The 19,395-nt window shown below is 37.4% G+C and overlaps 1 protein-coding gene across 4 annotated transcripts in view; it reads right to left on the bottom strand.

Annotated features, from left to right (window-relative positions):
* Positions 1–19,395, bottom strand: part of SOX5 (SRY-box transcription factor 5) — a 1,011,837-nt gene that overhangs the window by 820,803 nt on the left and 171,639 nt on the right. For all 4 annotated transcript variants that reach the window (XM_073877852.1, XM_073877855.1, XM_073877854.1 and 1 more), the window contains one exon: positions 9,681–9,757. The gene's annotated coding sequence lies outside the window, so the exon portion shown is untranslated. The remainder of the gene's footprint in view (positions 1–9,680; positions 9,758–19,395) is intronic.

Below are 19,395 nucleotides of genomic sequence, written 5' to 3'. Positions count from 1 at the left end.
TCTCTGATTCAAAATACCATTTTGATTATGGAACAGGGGATTATACATGAAGCTAGGGTTGAGCAAAGCCCGGAGAGCTGGGTCTTGCTGGGATCTGAGGGTAAGTCAGGACATAAATAGCAGGACACTTTTAACTAATTTCTTCTATGCCTCTTGTTCTTGCTTTGTCCCACTGTTTTCTGAAATGTCTTGGCAATCCCTTACCTTTTAAAATGTTGAAAGGGACACTTTGGGGAAACAAAGAAACTGCTCTTCTTTTCCCCCTTAGTCATATATTTGAGTGAGGTCTAAATAATTCTGACCACAAAAACTGCACTGTATTATAATATATTGCCTTCTAATAGTTTATTCTGGATTCAAGAGGTCAAAAGAAAAACCCTGCCTTTGCCATGTCCCCAGACCCTTCTCTAAATTTAATTAATATATATTTTATCAAGGGATAGGAATAAGGCTAAGATTTTCGTCCCCAAAGCCTAAGACAACAAAATGATTCCATGCATATCTCACCCTTGACCAAAAAAGACCCTTGAATACCACTGAGGCAAAAAGACTGTCTCTCTCACCACACTTCCATCTATCCTCAATTCTACCTTAAAAACAGAATATTCACTCATAATAACACTAGATTTTTACCTCACAGTATGGAAAATAAAGGTGGTAGAGAGAAAATGGAAAAGACAGTGCAATTCTCTAGAGACAAGGAAAATAAGGAAGAAAAAAAAGATGGAAGGGAAGGAGACAGAATCTTTTTGTTTAGTCCACACCCTCTGGTAAAGTTAGAGGTTTGCTTCAAGATAAAATTGCCTCTTTCAGTACTCAATGGTATTTTATTTCTATGCAACTTCCTTCTCAAATAGGTTAATTACAGAGGCAATTAGTCTAGCTACACACAGGATGTCACTATTCCCTTATATAAATAGAACTAGCACACATGTTTCAGGCAGAGAAATATATCTGTAAAGACCAATTTCAAAATGTAATAGAAGTTCTGGGTTGAGGGATGCTATTTTGCCTAGTTTGAGTTAAATTTCATTGTTTTCACCATTCTTGTTTATTGAGCACCTTCATGTTTTATCATTACTGTGGAAGTTCTCTACATGAACTAGGAAGGTCTGCTCAACTCAGAATAAAAAAAAAAAAAATCCAAAAAGGAGAGGTATCATGGCACAAGGTAACTGAACAGGAATAAGTTAAGGCCTTCTTATTAGCAAGGCAAATAGATAGGAAAAAGGGAGCTGGAACTGAAAAAGCTAATTCTATATTAGTTTAAACAAATGTTCTGACCTATAGAGCTCCTAGGTTTTTTGTGCAAGTACTTTATTTTACATATTCAGAGTTTGGAAATTAGTGACTACCGCAGTTCTGAGAACCAAAGGTTTCATTGCACGAGAATTATTTGAAGTGAGCTTTTCTAAAAACTGAATCTATGTAGCTCCGGGCAGCACAAGCCAGTCTTGGTGCCACACATGGAATTCACAGGAGAAGTTGTCAAGTCACTAATAATGGCATCCATTTTAGCCTGAAACTTCTAACTACTGATTATTGCTTATATGTTTATCAACACCAAAATGATAAAGTGCTTTTCAAAAGAATAAATTGCTGTATCTAGTACTAAATACATATTCATAGAGGGACTGTCCTTCTTGATGGTAGCTACCCAGGAAGACAAAACTGCAAGACACTAATGACACACTAACATCTGTGGTTCATTAGCTCGCTTGTTTACTGTGGCAATAGTGAAAGCAAGGTCCTGGGGTCAGATCCTCATATTAACCAGTGCATTCCTTTCTCTTCTTTGGCCATTGATTATTTTTTACTCACTTGTGACCAGCTGTCTCAAATAAGACTTGCCCTTGGTCATAACAGGGCCTGAGCAAGAGATACAGTGACCATTAGTACCAGAAAAAGAAGTTCAAGTCCTACTTCCTACTAAAGGATGGCTCCACTACATTCTTTTCACACATGAAGCACTACATATTGCTTACAAGCCAACCTGGCAGTGTGTGCTTCAACCCCGCATCCCTCTGCCTGGCTCTGAATCCTGACTCCACCTTCTACTAGCTGTTGAGTCACAGCAAGTTACTCAATTTCTCTTTCTCTCTCAATTCCCTAAGCTGAAAAACGGGTTTAATAATAGTACTGGCTTCACGAGATACTTAGGAAGCTTAAATTAGATGCTACATGCAAAGACGAAAAGCAGTACCTGGCAAAAAGAAAGTCCTCAGTTAATGATAGATACTGAAGTATTCCGTACTGAACAAAAAGCGATGGGCTTTTTCTGATATTGTGTGTGTGTGTGTGTGTGTGTGTGTGTGTGTGTGTGTGTATTTAAATCTGGAGGTCTTGCATTTAAATTCAACCTCCTTCAAGACAAAGCAGAATTTTAAATAGTGGTTAAGATTCTACAGGATCAGTGAACTGAGGTTTGTAAATCCCTCTATCCGCACAGAATCTTCCCATAGTGTAGGCTGGTACAGCAGTCTCTTTGGGATTTCAATCCAGCTTACCTGAGTGGATTGCAGCAGCAATGTAGAAACAGGCTTCCCTCTTCTAAAATGAATCCAAAGCTACTGCTGATGACACGGGAATGGGCAGGGAATGTAGTGATCTCCCTTCCAGAAGATGAACAGTGCCACTGAGAACTTCTGAAGTAACTTTTTTTGTAAAAGATCATTGGCTTTATTGCTTGTATTTGACCTTTTATGCCGTATTTCCTCTAGGGAGTTTGTGAGTGGGTGAATAAGTCAGCTTTGCAGCTAGGCAAATAAGTTGTTTTGACTATAGTGCCTACAAATATAGAGATATCTGCATATGCATATTCTTTCCAATGCATGCACCAGGATAGTTCCAGAAAGTATGACAATTAAAAATGTATTGCAGAAGTTATAAAGGAGCAAATTAGGATATTTCCTTCAATGTAACAGCCAAATAAACAATGTCTGCTATTACAAGTCACATACACACACACACACCACACACACACCACACGCTGGTTTCAGTCTCATGATCTTTTCACATGGGATTGCCTGCTAAGATTTAGTCTTTTGTGGAGCATAGGAACCTCAAGGTTTTAAAATTACTGATCTTATATTTTCAGCCCCTGCAACAGCTGATGTGAACTGGCTTCATGGGTAACCAGATCGATTGTGTAGACAGTAGTACTTAAGAGGGCATGGGGGAAGGGAGTCAACTGAAACAGCCTATAAAATGGACTATAAAATCACTATCAGAATAGACACTATAAACACAATAGAATTCTTCACAGCCCAGTTCTTCTTTACACAAATTAGGGCATAGAACAACAATTCAAATCAGCCCCGACGCCAGGACTGTGTGATCAGGTAAGAAGTCAACACTAGGGCTTAGCAAAAATTGCTATGAAGCTGACTGGTCAGTTATATGGCTGTAACTCCTTGCCCTCTAACTCAACATTTTAGATGAGTTTGGTATTTAACAATTACTTAGATATAAAATGACCAGTTGTTCAGAGCTTTTTGGTTTTTTTTTTTTCAACTTCTTTAGGATCTTAGAAAATCACCGTGACTCTTCATGGTAAAAAATGAGAGCTATTAGTGTAACAGCATTACACGTATTATAAAATGGCCTCATCTGCCAGTAGAATCAAGTGTTTTGTAAAACTCCACTCCTCAAACACTTCATTCACAGAAATTAAAAAAAAAACTAAACATTTTTATTTCTATACACACTGTACCTATTGGTACAAAAAAATATATAATTATATAGCTGTTAATCTATTAATTTTAATTTGTTAATCTATTACTACTTTTACCTTTATTTAATATTATATGATGAAAATTTACCTGTGAAGTGGTATCTAACTAAATTTTGCCAAATTGATTTTACTAATACTTTTCTCCTGTTTGCTCTGCTTTTTCCCCTTTTCTCTCTTAGTTGGCTCTTGACTTTACTGGGCAGAAAATCATTTAGATTCATCTTTTTACTACATATAGTTTCAGTTTCCCCTCTCATTCTTTCTTCTTTCTGCCATTACCCCTGGAAGATAGCCAGAAGCCATGCTGGAGAGGTGCCAAGATGACCTGTTCTTGTAGAGTTTGAGCACCTCTGTGTACATCTCTGCTAGGCTTACCTAAGTCACCACTTAGAATATTGAGTAGATAGAGCAGGTTAGAATAGTCAGCACTTATAAGTCAACTGGTTACATGATACAAAAATATATAGCCAACTTCAGAATTTATAGCAATAACATTTATGTATCGTGTTACTCCTAGAACAATCCAATTTATAAAGTGCCTATTGTGTATACATAAGGAATAATCATAAATCATTTACATTAAACAGTGTCAACTAGCAAAACACAACTTTCCCCCTAAATTCTGCACACTAAGATTAATGAGGTTTTTGAAAGGAAGCATACTAAAAAAAAAAAAAAAATCAACTCTGATTCATCCTAGGTGGAGAACATATCCATATAAAGGAGCAGGTGTCTGTAGTATGATTTAGAATACCTATGGAACATCTCTGGAAAACATTAACTTTCTCTGAAGTAGAGAGCTGTCCACGAAATAAGCTGGGAATGTGGCAAGAACCCAAGTCTATCACCAACTTCAAGCTTTCTTTTTATTTCCTTCTCAGTAAAGAATGGATTTAAAACAAATAAACAGAGAAAACTTTAGGCCCTATTTGACCAGTTGTCTGACATGTTTTCATCTACAGGCACTCTTAGAAGACGTGGGAAAGATTATGTAGATTATCCGCTTTGTCTCTTTGATTCCTAGTTGGAGAGAAACTCCAATCAGTGACCAAAGCTATCAAAAGTTCTAAAGTAAAACTCAAATATGTATGTGGATTTTCTCCTGTTCACCCCTTAGCTCATACCCTATTCAGACAGGCAGCTGTCTAGAAATGTATGCTCTGGGGTCTCGGATTAAACCCATTCCTTCTCCTTAAAAAGCCCTTAAAATAAATAACAGGGAATGTTTTGACCGTTCACGTCTGTAAAAGCATTTACTCTTATCTGAAACTCACACCTATGCAGCTGAATTCGACATCATGTAAAAAAACAAACAAACAAACAAAAAAACACAGTATGGATTGCTCTCACAGTGTTTTAGTCCTCTATCTTTTGTCTTTAGAAAGGATTACAGGAGTGACACTTTCTTCCTGCTTTAACTCACAGCCTTAAAAATATCCATCAATTTGTTTTAGCCAAAATGGAAAAATAACAATATTTTAAATTATATATTTTTAAAAGTTCTTTAAAAAACTCATTTCTCTAAACTCTACTGATGACAAATATGACTATGGAGAGAAGCAACTCCCTATCTTGGTTAAATCTAAAATTGAATCTGAAAAACAGAGAAATGTATAGCAAGAAAATCTGTAAACTGGTTTTCAGTGAATGAACTACCTGTTGTTTCCTACTCACAGATAATTGACACTGTGTAAAGATATGCTGTAATCTAGAAAGCAAAACAAAACAAAAACCATACACACACGGAGTGGTAACAGATCAAACAAGAACAAACTTTTCAGTTGAAGCAAGAACTGATGGTAAACTGAGGTTTTCAAGAGTTTTTAAAAATAACATGTCTGTGTGGAAAGCCAGATACATTATAGCCTTTGCAGAAATATTTTGAAAAGTGGACACCCTCCAAAACAGCTGTAGCATTTCAATAGCATTAGTTGATAGAGAAAATATAATGTCTTTCTTCACAACCGAGAATACCGAACTTAACAAGGAACAGTGACAAATCACTTTAGTCACAAGTAGAAGATTTGGGTTAAAAAGCTTATCCATTCATGAGGAAGAGTGTTAAAACCTCAGAGGGTTTTTGCTTGTGTGAAGAGACAAAAGGTGGCACAGTAAACCCACCTTCAATTAACATGTTTATTCTTTTAAAAATATCTGGCAATCATGGAATTCCTTCCCATTTTTGTGTAATATTTTGATTCACTTAAGAAAAACTCCTCTTGTGTTCAGAGATGCAACTTAGAATCCCAGGCTAACTCCTGCCTGTCAATAAACTGAGAAATCTAGGTAAAAATAAAGAATATTTATGACTGTTACCTTGGCAGTTGCTATGTCAGTGTCCACCATCATTAAAAGACTGTTTTCTAACCAATATTAATGAAAAGTACACAATCACTCTGTAGGCATTTTTAAAGTATCCACATTTTCCAATGATTGACCTGTATTTTCTACCAATTTTCTTAAGATTTCTCAATCAAAAATAATTTTTAAAGAAACAACTGACATCACCAACATGTTCTAAAACAAAATATAGCTAAAAAGAAAAAAAAATCAGCAAATCTACAGATAGTTTGGGCCAATCATCAAAAGGATATTCTTTACAAATCACTTTCATAGACCGGATAAATATCTTTTCCCAAGTAATAATATTTATTTTTAAATTTCTTTGAGTGCAGTTGACACACAATGTTACATTAGTTTCAGGTATATAGGTTAGTGATTTCACAGGTTTATACATTATGCCGTGCTCACCACAAGTGTGGCTGCCAACTGTCCCCTTACCTTGCTATTACAATATAATTGACTATATTCCTTATGTTCTGCCTTTTATTCCCTGATTAATACTTTTTTCTTTTCTTTTTTTTTTTTACTAAATTGAAGGGATTTAGGATGCACATAAACACAGGCCCCCATCACAATAAAAGTTGTTGAACCAACACTGGAAAACTTCTTTTTATCCTAATAGAAGTCTCCTGACGTTGCCAATTTAAAGTTTTCGCCACGAATAAAAGATTTTGTCTCTTTTCCTCATACACAATAATAGTTACAGAAACACCATCAAGGTGAACCACTCATTTCTACTTTAGCTAACAAGAAAATATAACTTCTTTTTCATTCTTAATTTAATATTATCATTTAAACAACTAGTTATAGATTGCATGCATTTTGTGTCTTTTTTCAGGAAACAATTTAAGTAAAAACACATTTTCCTGGATGGCTATGGATATCAATGCTGGTTTTCATTTATTCCAGAAGGCATTGATTCATTGTTACTTTTAAGAGTTTCTTAATCTAGAATCCATGGATCACTAGGAAATCTACAGTTTTCTGGAAATATACGCAAAATTTCATGTGTATATACCCATTGTGATTTTTCTTCTGACAGCAATTTATTTTGTTTATTTATTTATTTTGCTACCTAGCATCTATACACCCTCTTTCTGTTAAAAGTACCCTCTTTCCCTCTGGGAGGCAATCCCAATGCCTAGCTCATGGAAAGTGATAAAGATGACTCTCTCTCTTGCTCCGAGAGAGGTGTGCAGGATTAGTCTGTGATCTAATCAAAGCCAATTAGAACAAAGAGACTTTTGATAGGGCTTCTGGGAAAGAGACTCTCTTTTTCCTATTTGATCTGAATGAAACATGAGAGGATGTCCATGCTGAAACAATTCTACTGCCACCATCTTCCTCCCAAGTGAAGCCAAGACTGAAGCTGTCTTAGTGGAAGCTAAGAAATGGAGAGAAGCTGAGTCCTGCTTACATTATTTCAATACAGAAGTTAGCTCTTTACCTAGACTTTCCATGTTTTAATAAATAACACAAGTACCTGCATGCACATTCACACCATCTTACTCCCCAACATACACATAGCTGACTCCTTCCTTCTTCAGCTCAACTGCTACTGTCTCTGACCTTTACTATCTAATAAAAATTCCCCTCTCTGTATCTTTACGTCTGTCCATCCTACCTGTCTACGTTTAGTCAAAATCATATGCCATATGCTGTTTCTTAATTTGGTGCACAGGAATTTGGTCAGTTTTCCTGTCCTTTTCTGTCGAAGTATACAAGTACAGGATTGTCTTCCAATTTGGGGGAGCGGGGAGGGAGGAAAACAGATTAAAAACTGAAGATTCAAATAGAGAGCCATGTTGTAAATTTCATCAAGGATGGAACAAATTGAGATTTTTATTAGACATATACAAGAAAATATATTTCAGTCAAGCAAATATCTTTAGCATAGATTAGGAGGAAAGGATTTTTATGCATTTTAATCTCCATTCCAACCAGACTTAGCTGACATAATTATGGGGCCCCTAAAAGTAACTGCTGGGGTTTAGAAGCACTTGCCACTTCTTTTCAACTGGCTCTATAAATGCCAAGAGTGAGTATTTCAGATTAAATGAATAGATTAATAAACATCTTTAGAATATCCATCATTAAGGTTGATTTATGTTCTATTGCCATCAGTAATTCAAGGAAATGCCATGCTATTCAAAAAATATTTCATGTCATTCTCACCATTTTGCCAGTGTTATGACACCATGTAAGTAAGACAGTATCTATATTCTTCTGCTGTTCTAACCTATACTCAAAAGCCAATAGATATTAAACCACTTTAAGTTTACATGGGCATCAGCATAAGAATCACTCATATTTATAACTCTGATGAATGGCCTTTCATTTATAAATTTATAGTGTATCCATAATTTCTTTAGGGAACCAAAAAGTTCATTCAAAAAACTTGCCACAACATTTATCTATGCAAAGATGATGGATACGGTTTATAAAATTAAATGCTTTTAAAAATTAAAATCATATTGAAAAAAAAGGACATGTTTTTTTCTTGGGTTGCTCACATTTTAAAATGATCCCAACTGCACTCTCAGCACTTACAATGCTTAATCTAGATAGCATATTAATATATGTATTAAATTGGTCTAAATATATTGTTAGTGGACTACTGGACATCAAGTTCACTTAAATTTATTATTTTATTTTCTAATTCTACTCCTCTATATTAAGCTATAAAATATATAAAGTATAATTGGGATATAATATTTCTTATTTATATTACTGCATTTGCTGTGTTTATTTCTTCAGGACCACTCCCAGTATACTGCATGGTGTATGGTAAGCATGGGCTATTATAAACTATAACTTAAATAAAGTACATATTTGCCAAAAATCAACATTAACTAAACAAGGAATCCTATTTTATTCCAATATAGACTTTGCTCAATTGGAGAAATCAGTAAAGTAAGAGAAAATGAAAGGTAAAAATGATCATTAAAGTAACCAATGAAATGCAGAGTATCAACATTACAAGTGTGAAGAAGAAATGCACATTGTTGTTATGTATGATGTGCTCTGGTAGCATTCCTATTCTCTCTTCATTTGCCCTCATGTACTATTAACGTAGGAAATACAGACAAATCTCAGTGCTATGTCTCCCCCACACACACAAAGGCAAAGGAGGTAAAACTATTTTTTAAAGATCTATCCTATTATTAAAGAATATATTAAAAAATTGAAGCTGAGTTTTTTTTTAAGATTTTATTTATTCATTTGAGACACAGACATAGAGAGAGAGAGAGAGCATGAGCAGGGGGAGAGGCAGAGGGAGAGGGAGAAGCAGGCTCCCCGCTGAGCCAGGAGCCCGATGTGGGGCTGGATCCCAGAACCCTGGGATCATGACCTGAGCTGAAGGCAGACGCTTAACCATCAGAGCCACTCAGGTGCCTCTGAAGCTGAGTTTAAATATTTGATTCAGTTAATATGAACGACAACCTCCAAATTACTAAATTTATCATTAGCTCATCCAGTCAAAAAAAATTTTTTTTCCAAATGCTTGTAAAACTCGTAGGCAAAATATTTCTTACATATTACACTTTCTCTGTTCTGCTTAAAACTAACATAATATTAAAAAATAAATAAACAGTTTACATACCCCAGTGGATCGCTAGCTCCTTGTGGACAGGAACATATTTGTCATCATCTTTGGGTCACCCGGGGCGAGCACAGCACCTGAGATATAATGCATACCCCATAAATGTTTTTGAATTAACTAAATGATACAGTGCTAACTGGAATCCATTTGGAAGATGTGAATTCAATGACACAACCATTCTATATAGCAATCCTCTTTCTCTGTATCCTACATTATTAAACTATCAGTGCACATTCTTATACATTTGAATGACAACTTTGTCCTGAAAACAATTCTCAAGAATAGTTGCTTCTAAATGCTTGTTACATTATATATTCTTATTGTCCTTTGGTTTTGGTGGAGGCAACAGAGTAAAGTGTTTGAGATCATGTACTTTTGAGTTAGGATGACACCGGTTTAAATCCTGGTTCCACCATTGACTAATTTACATGGTCTTGGGTAAGTCTCTTAATTGATAAATCTCAGCTTATCTTTAAAAGAAAAATAATTATAGCATCATCCTATTAATGTTCAAAAAATTAAAGGAAACAATGCTTAGCACACTGCCTGACACATGGTATGCCCTCAATAAATGATAACAACTATTTGCATTCATTTCTCTTTCCCTCCCTCCTTTTCTGTGTGGTGAAGAGTTAAGCTTATGCAAGGAAAGATCTGGCCTTTGTCTTTGGCTACTAAGAGGTGATCTCTAGGTCCTCCAAATGTCATATCTGGCAAGAGTGTCTTTGCTTGCCTGAGAGCTTTGGCCACAGGACAGTCAAACAGTGTGATTTTGGATGGCGGCTTGGGAACATGCAGTATCAATTTTGCCTCTGGAAGGAACTGAAGACTAAAGGTATCAACCCAACAGTGACATCCAGGAAGGGCTGGAGACTAAAGGTCAGAAACTTGGACAGTATGTGATCACATCCCATTAAAAACTCTAGACACTAAAGGCTCAAGCGAGCTTCCCTGGTTGACAGTGTTCCATGTATACTGTCATATTGATGCTGGGAAAGTAATGCATCTGATTCTATAAGGAGAGGACAATGAAAGCTCTGTGATTGGTCTTTCAAGCCTCAAACTCAGACTCAGCCTTAGCCTTATACTTAACAGCTTGAGACTCAGCCTTACATACTTTTTCCCCTGGCTGATATTAATTTGTATTCTTTCCCTGTAATAAACTATAACTTTGAGTATAATCTGTTTTAGTGAATACTTCTAGCAAATTGTCAAACCTAAAGGTGGTTTTAGAAACCCCTCAAACTTGCAGCTGGTGTCAGAAATGAGGAGTATGTGGGGAAATGTGCTTGTAGTTGACTGAGTTTGTAGCTGACTAATTGTACAGTTAGTTAAACTCTTGTACCTTCCTTATTTAAATCTAGAAATCCCCAAAACTTTATAATTCAAGTTAACTTAACAAAGCTCTTACTATTAAAAATCACTCTGAAGTGATGGTGTTTATGTATAGATTATATGGCATTGTTTTTATTATTCTTGCACAAACAATAAAAACCACCCCCACTGCCACACCCCCAGTAATAAATATAGAAATGTTTTGTTTGGTTTTGGTAATGTGAATGGTAGGAATATTCAGAAGTGAATGAGTCACAAACAAGTAAAATTTCTAAATAATAGTAATAGTAGATCTGTCAAGGTCAAATGTTAGAAAATTAGCTTCATTAAAAGATGTGCTAGTTTTCAAACAAAATGTTAATTAAATCATACCTTTATTTTTGCTTTCCCTAAGACGCTGTTTACAACTTGTGTTTTTTTTTTAATGTTATAAATAAAGGTTTGGTAGGTGGTATTTAAGATGTTCCTCCCAAATTCTCCTAATTGGGAAACATGCTCTGCATAGTCCCTAGAAATGTGAATATCATGGCTTTTACTCTCCCAAATGGGTTATATTGTATAACTCTAAAACAGGGGAACTATCTGGGTAGACCTAACCTTTTAAATCTTGATCTAGAGGTCAAAAACAGAGGGAAATAGAGATCTGAATCATAAGGAGGATTTGACACACCATTGCTAGCTTCAGGATGGGGGAGAACCTATAGAGCCTCTAGGAGCTACGGACAACCCCAAGCTAATAACCAGCAAGGTAACAGGGACCCCAGTTCTACAACCACAAAGAGCTGAATTCTACCAACATGAATGAGTTTTGAAGAAGATTTTTTTTCCTCAAGAGTGTGCACAAAAGAACTCAGCCAGGCCAACCTTATTTCAGCCTGTGGTTCTCTGGGTAGAGAAAGCCACGCCATGCTAGACTCGACCTGGAGAACTCCAAGCTAGTGAGTGGGCATTGTTTTAAGCCACTAATTTTTTAATAATTCGACATACCAACAGAAAATTCGTACCCATAGGAACAAAATGCATGTATTTTACTGACCTCTCTTCAGTCTGTTGCTCTGAAAACAAGTATCAGTTATGTGCTCGGATTCATGAACCATGTAGACCCCAGGTTACCATGGCCAATGCTGAAAATTCATAGACCCACGCTGAATAAGAAATACAGAAAAGATACTCTGTATGCCATAAGCTATAGACTTATGGTCAGAAACTTGGACAGTATGTGATCACATCCCATTAAAAGGTCAGAAACTTGGACAGTATGCTAAAAATGAATGCCCAATGTGATGGTATTAGGAGGTGGGGCCCTTTGGAGGTGCTTAGTTCATGAGGGTGGAGCCCTCAGGAATGGAATTAGTGCTCTTAACAAAGAGACCCCAGAGAACTCCCTACTTCTTTCTACCATGTGAAGTTACAGCAAAAAGGTGGCCATCTAGGAAGCAGGCTCTCTCCAGACACAATGTGCTGGTGCCCTGATTACAGGCTTCCCAGCCACCATAACTGTAAGAAATAAATTTTTGTTGTTTATAAACCACTCAGTTTATGGTATTTTTATTATAGCAGTCCATATGGACTATGACAAAAATGTATTTATTGCCTATAAAACAGATCATTTGGAAACCTCAACTCTCTATCTCCTATATGGAAGGTGTTGAGAAAGTAACTCTTAAATATGCTGTGAATTATCTCTAGATTTTCTTGGGCCATCTTAAGAGGTGGGAACAGTCAGTACCCATGGCTTCTTGAGGCATATGTAGGAAACTACTATATGTTCAGCGCAGAGTGACAGACTCTCTAAGTATCTGGAGAGAGGTCGGAGATCACTTAAAAGGAGTCTCCCAGGAGCCTTCATAGAATATGTTACAACAGTTTCTCCCTGTCTCATTCCCTTTTCATTCATTACTACAATGCTACCATAATATTTTTTTATAAAAAACAAATCTCATCATGTTGTACCCCTACTCAAAATGACCAATTTTGATGGCCCTCAAGATAAAGTCATTCATCCATTTATACACTAAATATTTAAGTATGTACCAGATGCCAAGTTCTGTGCTAGGTGATAGGGACACAATGGTCAGTATAATAGACAAGGTCCTGCTCTTCAGAGCTTTGCTCTTTCAAAAATATACTTCCCATTTTATTTATAAAAGCCTATAATTAATCTTTAATCCCTAACTTTAGCTTCACTCCTCTGGGAAGCCCTTTTTGACACTTCTAGGCAAAATAAGGCACCCCTTCTCTCCCATAAAATACTGTTCCTAATCATAAAATAAAATTGACCATACTGTATTAAAATTGCATGAGATTACATGCCTGCATCCTCTGCAAGCAGAATATTGAGAGAAAATTCAGGAAGCATATACATATCAAATTCCTAGAGTCAAAAAGAGATTATGAATGAGTAGTTCTTCTTGGAAGGAGCTAACCCTGGATCTACTCCCTTCTGCAAAGTAGGATATACAGTGTATATATATATATATATATATATATATATATATATATACACATAATGGAAAGAAAGTATTCTAACTTGAGAGTAGGAACTAGGCTGGGAGGTAAGGAATGAGAGCCCATGAAATAACCTGTGCTAGCCCACACATCTTCAGTATGCTATGCTGTGATAATTCCTCCTCACCCTCTATACTCTCTATCTCAATTAGGAGTTCCTGGAGGTCTGGCCCTTTGTAGACTCCAGTATGCAAGCTGGGAGGTCAGCTACTGTCTAGAACAAAGGGGCTATTAATCAGCTTACCTAGTGAGACAACAATTTTGAATGACAGAATTTGAGAGTGGAAAGTTGTTTATAAAGTTTTCCAAAAATTCCCTGTGAAAAAAACAAAAGCTAAATGTGGATCCTTCCACATTGGGAATGCGCTCGCACTCCTATGAGAATATAGGAATTCTCATGTACGTACGGAGGAAGGGGGAAAGAAGTCTAAGGCAAGGAGGGAGGCAGAGCTCAGAAACAGGGGCCAGGCTTTCTGCATTTCGTTTTATTAAATCGATAAGGAGGTGGGGCAGGAGAATGTCAGCTGGATAAAAGGAATCCAAGGGCCTATCGGCTGACAGTTCTCTTTCACGGACATCGTTTGTTGGGGAGGGGATGGAGGAGATCAGAAGCCTCTCAGAGAATCCCTGTTGTAAGTTTTGTACCTATCTAACCCGGCAAAGGAGAAAACACAGGTGAAGGAAGGTTCCCAGACAGACTAAGTTAAAATTGGTTATTCCTCACAGGTTGTGTGCATGTGCAAAAACCTAAAAATTTCCAACACACACATACACACAAGCGTGACAGAGAAAGACTGAAAAAGCCTTGGGATGAGATAAGGAAGAGGGAACTCGAGTTCAAGGCAATCGTAGGTCAGCAGCAGCCATCTGGCTCAAAACCCAGGCAGAGTCCTGCTACACCATCAAGAACAGAGGGCTCTACTGATAGAGACAGTATCAGAGGGCAGAGCCGGGAAGGATACAGAGGACAACCCCAGGGCCAGCAAGCACAGATGTGATGCTCCACACTCCTGAGCGAGCCACAGTGATACATAAACCCCTCAAAGATGGTTTCGTTAGTGCAGACAGGGGCAGAGCCAGCACAAAAGCGAGGTTTGTGAGGCACTTAGGAGGGCACAAAATGCAAGGAGCATCCCTCTCAGGGTCATGTAAGTGCGGAGTTGCCACCAGAGAAGGCTACCTCCTTACATTTTACACCCAAGGTGCCTCTCTCACCCCAGCCTAGTCCTAGACCTGGGAAATAGAGGGGGGGGGGAAATAAAACAGAAAGAGATGACTCGATAGTGAGGACAATGAGTTATTTTGTGCGATATTGTATTTACTTTTGATTGCCTTTCAATCTGCCCAGTACGGTAGGGACTCAGGAACAAAAATACATTATGGAAACAGCTCCATTTTCTTTGTATATTAGAGTAGAAGTGGATATATTGTGACTCAGTTAGATGTGTCTCAAAAATTATTATAATGCTTTATCAGATTATTTTTCTATTTAAATTACCCAAATCACTGTAAAAATCTTTTTTTTTCTTTATACTTTATACATTGTCTAAGCTTATCAGGTCTACTTTCTCCCATACTGTTGAAAATTACATGTTACCTCACTCAACATAGGAAAAAAACCAACAACATCAATTTCTTAAGAGTCAATAAGAAGGATGACCACCTGTACTACCCCCCCCACCCTGAGGCATATTTCCTCATGTCCTCCTGTGAAGTCTGCCAAAAAGACACATGATCTAAAATCTCAAATCACTATAAATCTGAAATACTCTGGCAATTAGCCTAATTTAAACCATTAAGATGTGTGCTGTGGTTCCTTTTACAAATTTCAAGAACTTTCACATGTTCTATTTAATAACTCCCTAAGTAGCAGCACTATGTTGGAAACTGCCATTAGGACCTGTAGGTTTTACCTTTGTGCTCTACCAGCTAGCTGAGTGTTCTGGAACAAGTCACTTGTTTTTTCAGGGTATTATATTCATCACATTGAAGGGCTAATCTAACCAAGTTCCAAAGTTCCACCTGCTCTAATATTCCCACGTCAAATAGACAACATCTTCTGATAGTACCATAACCTTTCTAATACATGAATAAGGGACAAAAAAGTTAACTGATCAGCCAGTCACAATAAAAGAACTGGTAGCATGAGGAATTACAGGCAGATATGTTAAATGAGATGAGGGGTGATCCATAGTCATTGTAGTCAAACACTTTGATATTGTATAGGAATGAGTATAAAGCATGCCAGGTGCTTTACATGTAATACCTAGCTTAATTCTCAAAGCGACTCTATATAAGTATGGACTTTGATTATACCCATTTTACAGACAAGAAAACTGGCACAAGAGATTAAGAAATATGTTCAAGATCACACAGCTAGAAAATCTTTAGCTAACTATGATACTCCTATTAGTTGCAACCAAAAGAATTCACTTAAAACACAGTGAAAAGTACAGGACAAAAGAAATTCTAGAATCACCGCATATTAGAAATGTTCACCATAGCCATTTCTGAAACTACAGTTAAAGAAGACTGCAGAAAGAAGTTATTGCTCAAAAAATTTATTTTAATGAGGTGGTACTATAGAAATGCATACAAAGGTGAAACTGGAAAGGATATAATCATTTCTTGACTGCATTCTACAGGGGAGGGAAATTAGTTTACTAGGGTAATGGCAAGACTGTGACTGGAACCCGGGGCTTCTCTTTTTTAGCCCAGTGCTCTTCCTGGTCTCTTTTTAAAAGTTTTGGAAAGGCCATTGTGGCTGAAAGTGCAGACTCCGAAGCCAGCCTGCTCAGTTTGGATTCCTGTTCTCACTCATTAGCTGTGTGCTCTACAAGATGTGAGGACTAATACCTACAGGATAGGGTTGTTGTGAGGAGTAAAATAATGACTACATATCAAACACACAGGACTACAGCCAGTAAGGGCCTAGTAAATGTTGGCCTTTATTATTACCATGATAACACATGTGGAAAATAAGGAGGCCAAAACATTAACGGTCATTCAGCAACACACAGAAGAGAGCACAAAAGTCTTGTTAATAAATACCATTTGAGATTTAGCCATCCAAAAAGTCTATTCCTGACTCTCCTAAGCACACCATGTAGACAGCAGAGAACATTTTTGTCAGGACTAGAGACAGAGGAAATGAGAGCTCATTCACTAGCAACGTTTTAGGGAGGAACCTTAGCTTCCAGTCTGAGCTTTATCATTAGTAACTGGATTTTGGAAAGCCAGACCACGTCTCCAAGTCTCCGTTTCCTTCTTGGAACTTTCCTATCTAGGGATACTCCTCGAGGTTTCTCAAATTTCATTCATAACTGAGGTCCAAAAGATTCCATACATGAATTTTAATAATTCTAACTAAGGTAACAATGTATAATCTTTAAGTACGAAATCTTTTGTTTTCTTGTTTTGCATCAGATTTCCTGCCATTATTAATTTAGGCATGATTATAGGAAAACATGTATAATTTGCAATTCAGTCTTTAATCTTAAAAGGATTCCATGGGTGGAAGAAATGGGGAATGAGTGACCTAGCTCTGTCCTTTGCTTAGCCCACCGCTTGCTCAAGGGATCCTAACTCATCAAGGAGGAGGGCTGTGTAGCTTTAAAATGACTTCATTCCCATATTTACATATTTTTAATAGGGCTATGATGAATCTCCTTCCGCTTGACTCCTATTTTGAGCTGTGATATTTTAATCTCCATTCTTGCTGCAACTTAGCAGATGAATGTGCAGTGTGACAGAGCTCAGAGGAAATAGTATAAATAAAGCAAAGTGGAGCTATGACATCTCACATTTTATAGCTTTTTTATTGTAGCCGAAGCATAAACAGAGCACAGCTGTGTTATACTTACCGCTGTGAGCACTCCCTCAATCCTCACCCCCTATTGTTTTTAAAAAGACAGCGCTCTTATTCAGAAAGCTTTGGCTGTGGGTAGCATGGCCCCACCAGGGCAGCCTCTACCCCAAACCTCTGCATTTGATGGGTTTCTCCTCTTACAGATGTAGATTCACCGTGTTCCGTATCATTCATCCGACTGAAAACCCACACTGTACCGTAGCAAAAACACGCTGCTCTTCCCTATCGGAAGATAACTCCACAACGAAAGCTATAACTGTCACTCCTCTATAACACACGCACTGTGCCCAAATAATTTCCAAACACTCTCTTAATAGAAGACACACAACTAGCTAGAAGTATTCAAAACAGTGCACTCTCTTAATGAAAACCCCTTTTAAAATGAAGAGGTTTTATTTCTCACTTTCAAGTTAATTCTTAGTCATGTCTGGGTGAAAGTTGGAAATGCCAAGAGGGTGAAATAGAGTGCGTGCGAGTTAGAAAAGTGGTGTTGAGATGTGCAAAATAATTCCACTAACTGAGACAGTCGTCAGGTTGTAGAATTCTTCAGGCCAGTTACATATTTCACTAAATCTGAAGAAGACAGACTAAAACAAACAGCAAGGACCTTCTACACTCTGACAAATAAGAAGTCACGTATACACAGAGTTGATTAGCCCAGGATAAGCACCTGATCGAAGCAAAGCCAATCAGAGTCCTTCCCTGAGATATTTTATTTAAGTAGGATGGAAAAGGCAGCCAGCTATAAAATTCCTGAGCTGTCATCAATGGAGACATTTCCTCCCCTATGGAGAAATCTCTATTGCAGCCAAGAAAGAGTAAAGTCACTACCTAAAAGTGACAGGGAGACAAGCGAAAGGGATCAAACCCTGACAGAGTATGACTTCTTGGTCCCAACTGCTCCTGAGACCAGTCTCCATTCCTGCCTTTCCCCCAGTTTGGTTATTTGCCTTCTTTGTATTCCTTTACCCAACAAACTGCAGCTTTTTCTCTCAAGCTGCCTCAAATCAGGTTTTATCACTTACAAGAAAAAAAAAAAAGGAATCCTAACTATTACACCTTCTGGAAGAGACACTTCTTTTTTTTTCTTCAGTTGGGTTAAGATTTATTCTTCCTTTTTCAAATACCACCACACTATTTGTGGGAAGGAAGGAAAACCCTCTAGGCTTGTAAAGGAATGTGTAATGAAAATTCAAAAGACACATGCATCCAAGTGAAAAGAATATAGGGGCATAGTAGCCTATACACCAGTGAAGTGAAATGAAAGACAGGAAGATTGATTTGCATCATCATTAACATGGAAGGAGAAAAGCACAAGAACACGATAACTGCAAGAACCACCTCCATTGACAAACGTAATTGTTTCGAAACAACAGGCCCAACTGGGCTAACACAGGGGCAAAGTTGGTACCCCAAGCTTCTCAGCTATCTATCCGCCCAAAGTTGCTCTTCTGCCAAGCCCATTGTTTACCAAGCTGCCAGCCCAGCCCAGGGATCTGATTAGCAATTTGCACTTTTGTGAGAGGATTAACAGAATTCCTTTGTTTTGATGTCGGATTATCAAACTGCATCTTTAAAGAGGTGTGACCTCATCCAGATTCATAAGCCTGCTCCCTTGAGAATGACTTGAATTTTACTCTACTTGCGCAACATATAATTTCATAAAGGAGTTACTGTCAAAACACGGTACTCAATTCTTGATGTGTGCGAAGAAGCACATTTGTAATGTAAATAACCTCAGAAGTTTTGTGATATTTTAAAATAACCCATCTGGTGGGAAAACAAGGATTTTCAACCCATTTGGTTCCAGCACCGTAAATTAGTGTGCATCTAGCTCATAGAACCCAGAGATAAACCCCCTTTTCCAAACTGAGACTCATGATGCTTTTATTTTCAAGGGCAAGTATTTTTAATTGTCTCATTCTCCTGAAATATTTTTTTAAAAAGGAAAGCAGAATGCGCAAAAGAGTAAACTGAGGAAAACCAAAGAATTTGATGGCTGAG

Source organism: Callorhinus ursinus, unplaced genomic scaffold, assembly GCF_003265705.2.
Source record: "Callorhinus ursinus isolate GAN/ISIS: 27379988/994484 unplaced genomic scaffold, GSC_fseal_2.0 scaffold27, whole genome shotgun sequence".
Lineage (NCBI taxonomy): Eukaryota > Metazoa > Chordata > Mammalia > Carnivora > Otariidae > Callorhinus > Callorhinus ursinus.
The sequence above is the reverse complement of the archived record's forward strand: the minus strand, read 5'-3'. Positions and strand labels throughout refer to the sequence as shown.